Here is a 6000-nt window from a genome sequence, read left to right as displayed (position 1 = left end):
CAAATCAATAGGCACGCAATGACTCTAAATAATAATGATCACGCCACCAAACACACATTCAGACTAAAGGAACCAGCCTGTTTGGAAAATGTGAGAAGTAGAAAGTTCAGGTATTTGTGTTCAACATGTAAGACACTCAAGACAGAGGGCACACACTAAGCTCCACACACACACACACACACACACACACACACACACACACACACACACACACACACACACACACACACACACACACACTTATATTCCGCCCTGAGATGTCCTGTAACGTGACACCTGCTCTCCTCTGCTGTGACTGACAGAGAGTTTAGATCCAGCCCCAGCTCTTCCTAATTGGATTTGTGAGGCATCCCGCCGCAGGCCTCTAATAGCCTCTTGTAATCCGCCTCGGGCCTTTTGTGGACCATTTCCTCCCCGCGCTGAGAATAAGGGACCTCCTGAGAGGCATTTTTGGCTGCACACCCTGAGTCCTCAGAGCTATTAGGCTCTTGTAGATTTTGAGGGGTTTTGACAACAATGTCAGAACAACAGAACATATGGTAGAAGGGGAGAAAAATAACGGGAAAAGAGGTGTATGGCATTAGGAAGGCCGAGCCACTGCCAGCTGATGGTGGTTTTGAACTTAGCAAAACACCTCAGTCGCTCCAGGACATTCCTTCAACTCGCTTCCTGTACAAGCAAGAGTTTCACTTTCAAACCACATCAGGAAATACAAATGTTTGTTCGTTGGCCGTGCAAAAAATGCAAGACTGGCTGACAAGAGTGACCTTTTCACATCGGCTGATTTTAATCTGATTAGCATGCATCAAGTCTTACAGTGTTCCTGAATCACAACAAACCACTAGAGGGCTGTGAAGGGCAAACCTTACACTACTGCACTTTCCCTTTGGATCAGAAAGATAGTTAATACATCTGAATCAAAGTACTTCTTTCTTCACAGAAAGCTTCTAATCCTTCGTGTCTCTGAACACACAGCAGTCATCAAACCTGCTTGAATGCATTTAAATAAAACTTTCAAAATTAAAAAGGTTAGGCAGCTTGCTTCTTGAGGTGCAAATGGCATGAATACAAGTATTAAAGAGGACAGAATATGATCATTTTCAGGTTCATGTATGTATTTTGTTCCTCTACTGGGAAATGTCTCCATGCTTTAATGTTCAAAAAGCTCTTTATTTTTCTCATACTGCCTGTGCTGCAGCACCTCTTTTCACCCTCTGTCTGAAACCAGAGCTGGCAGAATATTACAGTACGCCAAAGAGAGGGCATGTGGGAAATAACTGCCCTTATAGAAAAAAAGAAGATGGACCGGCGGTGAGCTGGTGTATCCGTTCCAGAGCAGAAGAAGAAGCAGAAGAAGAAGAAGAAGAAGAAGAAGAAGAAGAAGAAGAAGAAGAAGAAAAAGGAGGAGGAGAAGAAGAAGAAGAAGAAGAACATCAGTGTTGAGTGATTCGAATAACAACAGTGATCAGACAACTGTGGATCTGCTGAGGAACATACGTGACTGCAGACTCCATTTTTCAGCTGCCTGCCGCCAGAGCGTTTGATCTAGCTCTATTTCTTTATGTCAACAACTGTGTGTGTGTGTGTCTTTTTCTCACACACACACACAGAGGCCTGTCCTCCCCCACGTGAGGTAGTGCGGGAAGTAGGGAGGAAGGGGAGGGAAGCTCTTATATTAATGGCTGCGGTTAACCTGAGCGGGTCAAACCCATTGGAGCCGTTGATGGATCTGGTTTGTGGGAGCTTTCTCTCACTCTCTCTCTCTCTCTGTATCACACACACACACACACACACACACACGCACACACACACACAGATGATGAAGATGGTGGTGGAGATATTGCGAAAAAAGATGACGGATAGAAAAGAGAATATTGGAGTTTCAGTTACAGGCGGTGGTCGAAAAAAAGTACATTTACTCAAGTGTTTTACTTATTTAACTTTTTGAGGTACTTTGAGTATTTAAAATGTATCTTTCTTTACACTTCTAGTCCACTACAATTTGGGGGTGAATATTGTACTTTTTACTCATTACGTATATTTGAAAAGATGAGTTACTTTGCGGGTTCATATTTTCTTTTATTATTAAAATGACCATGAATGAGGATGTATTATTGTTATGGATAAGATAGCTGTATACCTATTTAGAGTTTATTCTAATGCTAATACTTTTGTAGTTAAAGGTGGAGTAGGTAATTCACTTCAGAAACACTTTTTGTTATATTCCATGGAATGCTCTTAACATCCCGATAGCAATGAATAAATTAAATGCTTTGACAATAAATACATAAAAAAAATGTCATCTGTGGAAGCCGTGGCGCTGTCAAAAGCACGTCCAATCATCTGAGCCGGCCCGGCTAAAATAACTGGATGGCCTACCTGCCTGTCAGCCTTCCATCTGTGCACAAACGTATCTCGTGCCCTCATTGGTCATGTGCGCGTTCGTGTGTTGGAGGAGGGGCTCTGTAAGGAAGNNAATCGTGGCTTGATATTGAGTAAGAACATGTTTTATGAACCGCACAGCTTCCGGTCTTCCAAGACCCGACGGACAAAATGTGGCGTATCATATGCACGCAAAATAGGACTTCTGCGTATCTATTGCACGCATTTCAAATGTGTAAAGTCGTGTCATTTGTACGCAGACGGAAAAGAGTGGGTTGGGATGGCCTTACCTGCCTGTCAGCCTTCCATCTGTGCACAAATTTATCTCGTGCCCTCATTGGTCATGTGTTCGTGTGTGTTGGAGGAGGGGCTCTGTAAAGAAGAGGCGGATTTATTCCGGTTGTGTATTTTCAAATTCTCGCGCACTCAAGCTGGTTTCTCCAATATTACCTACCCTACCTTTAAGTAACAGACTTTTACCTGTAACAAAGTATTTCTACATCTTGGTATTGTAACTTTAACTAAAGCTTCCAGCCGGGGACTTTGCGTGGCAGTATAGATAGATATATATAAACACTATGGCTGAAGGGGGAGTCGCCAGCGTAGCTCACCGGCGGCCATCTTGCCACAGTCAACAACTACTGCTACAGCTGTTGTAAGTGTGAGTGATCTGCACACAAATACTCTTAACTCGCTGAAATCTTGACTGATTTACAAACGGTTTGATTTATTATAAACGTTATTAGCATGACTATGATACAGGAGACAACAAGATATGTTGAAAAAAAAGTAGTATGCTGTATCATAACTATATGTATGCTGTATCATAACTACATCTTTGATGTTTATAACAAACCAAACCGTTTGAAAATTGGTTGAAAATTGAGCAATCTACGGTTATTTCAATAGTGCACCATAGACATAATGTTATGAATGAGCGAGCTGCCTGTGGCAAGATGGCCGCCATGTGGCAACGTCGGTCTCCATTGGCCAGCAGCGCGGGTCAGTCATCTAGTGTTTATATATCTATGGCAGTATATGCCGTGAAGTTGTTTGCGGCCTGCCAGTAAACCCAAAGCAGAAGAAGAAGAAGAAGAAGAAGAAGAAGTGACGTCAGCGGCTTCATTTGCGTAATCTTCCCTCAGGGAACTTATTCTGGTGTGAACGCGATCTGCTCTTTAAGGTAGAAGATCTGAGTGCTTCTTCCACCTCTGGTTACAGGCATGTTTATCAGAGGCAGAGAAAAGGACTCTTGTAAAAAATAAAACAAAAATAACTTAGATGTTAAGAAACTGTAATACCATTCAAATATTCATTTTTTTTTCATTTCCATATTTTTTTCCGCATTGAAATCGTGTTTGATAGAAACTGGCCCTTGACACACACGTCGTCATACCTAAAGTGAAAGGAGCCATGTTTGTTTATTGCTTATCTCACCTATTTCGTAGGTTATGATGTCACGTAGGTTGTACCAGCAATGGTTTATTTATTCACCTGTTCACATGCACGACAAAAATAAATAGATTACGTTTTGGCTCTCACGTTTGTTGATTAGAAAATCTTAGATTATCAATGTCATCTTTGCACATATATATTATGTTCTGAATTTGTTTACTTTGAAATGGACACTAAACCCAAACACACATATCTCTAAGTTGAATAGGATAATTCAAAAAGGTGCATCACATGGTATTTCTTAAGAAGTCTCTAAACTAAGCTTCCTACATGAAAAAATTAAGAGTTTTTTTATCCCCAGCAGTGTAAACAGATGTAAGTCAACATAAACATCAGTTGATAGTGTATTGTAGATGCAGTGAACATCTGTCTGTGGTAAATAAGAGCAGGGAACACCTCACTGAACATCAGGAAACACATCCTCCATGTTTCCATGGACACTTGAGGATCAAAGCCTCCGTGTTGTGATGCGTGCAGATAACGCACTGGGGTTTGTACTTTTGAATGGCAGCAACCAGGAAGTACCCCAAGGAAACAACCGTGTTTCCAGAGAGAAGCATCTGACACAAGTTACAGCTGTAATTGAATCAAGCCACCGTTCCTATAGAGGGGTTTCCCTCAGATGCTATCCGCCGCCGACTGTGATCTCAGAGCAAAACAAAAGGATGACGTCAGTAAGGAAAGAGAGGAGGAAGAGGAAGATGTGCTCCCAATTACATGACAGCGATAGATTAAAGAACAAGTGCTGTGTGTTTGAGGAGGAGGGCCTCATGGAAACGGCTACTACTGACGAATGAGGAGATTAACTGAGTTTAATGATGACTGTTTCCAGACTGCAGAGGCGAGGGGGTTTAAGATAACGTTTAAAGGATAAGGGTTGTTGTATTGTTAATTTCTTTTGTTGTTGTCAACAAATCCAATGTAAAGACCATTGTGTATCTAGAGCAGGGGTGTCAAACTCAAATACACAGTGGGCTAAAATTTAAAAATGGGTCTAGTGGAGGGCCGGACTGGTTCAATGTTTATTACAGAACTTATTGAAATGAACTTATTGCACATATTAAACCTGGAACTAACAAAGCTTAAATGATTGCCTATAAAAACAACATTAAACATTAAATAATCAGTTGCATTCATTTCTTATGGCTCTATCTGCAGCTTTTCCAGAGTCATTTCTTATGATTACATTTCTCCACAGGCCAACAACAGCTTCAAAAAAACTATTTCCCTCAAAGAGAAACCAAACATGCCCTGTTGTCGTGAGAGAGAAAGTGCAAAAGGAAACATCCATTAAACTCAGTGTGCTGCTCTGTGATGCTAGTTCAGATACTTGGCATCTCATCTTGGGTGCAAGCTCATCAATGTTTGGGCTCAGGCTCTGAGCTGAGGAGACCCTCAGGATGGAGTGAAGGTGTGCGTGCAATATACCGGAGAGCCAGATCTAATAGTAATTAGAAATTATCCTGCGGGCCGAAATTAAATCCACCAAGGGCCTGATTTGGCCCCTAGGCCTTGAGTTTGACACATGTGCTGTAGAGCCTGCTTTCTGTGGCATAGGGCTTCACTGTTGGCCAAACACTTTTAAAAACACATCAATGCTACACTCTTGTATTGGCTGACATATTCATTCATTAACATGAGCAGACACACAGTTATTCCTTTTGAATCAATCCCTAAAACACCACTTCCAGGCACCAAACGTGTATAAATCCACAGCTAAAAGTAGTCCCAAACAAATGCATTATTTCTTCCTGTTTGAGTCATGTTTGCTCAACAGCCTTTATTTATCCAGGTAAAAAATCCCATTGAGATCAACGATCTCTTTTACAAGGGAGACCTGCCGCACATTGGTTACACGTGTAGAAAACAAAAGGACACATGATACAACATAAGGACAGGGGTACCATTTACAAACTTACTCACAAAGACAGTCAAGCTGTGCTTTAAAATGATGCAGGGGAACCAAAATGCTCATTTTCAATATGTTTTGCAGAGTGTTCCAAGCTAGAGGAGCAGCGCACATAGCTTTAGTGCCTAAAACAGTCCTAGCACTTGGCACATGTAATAAAAACACATCCTGGGATCTCAGGCAATAGCTACCTGCGACTCTCTGTGATATCAGTGAGCAGATGTAAGGTGGTAGTTTACCCAACATGGCTTTAT

The sequence above is a fragment of the Notothenia coriiceps genome, unplaced genomic scaffold, assembly GCF_000735185.1.
Source record: "Notothenia coriiceps isolate Sejong01 unplaced genomic scaffold, NC01 NC01_scaffold00017309, whole genome shotgun sequence".
In the NCBI taxonomy this organism is placed as follows: Eukaryota; Metazoa; Chordata; class Actinopteri; order Perciformes; family Nototheniidae; genus Notothenia; species Notothenia coriiceps.
This window is presented reverse-complemented; position numbering follows the sequence as displayed.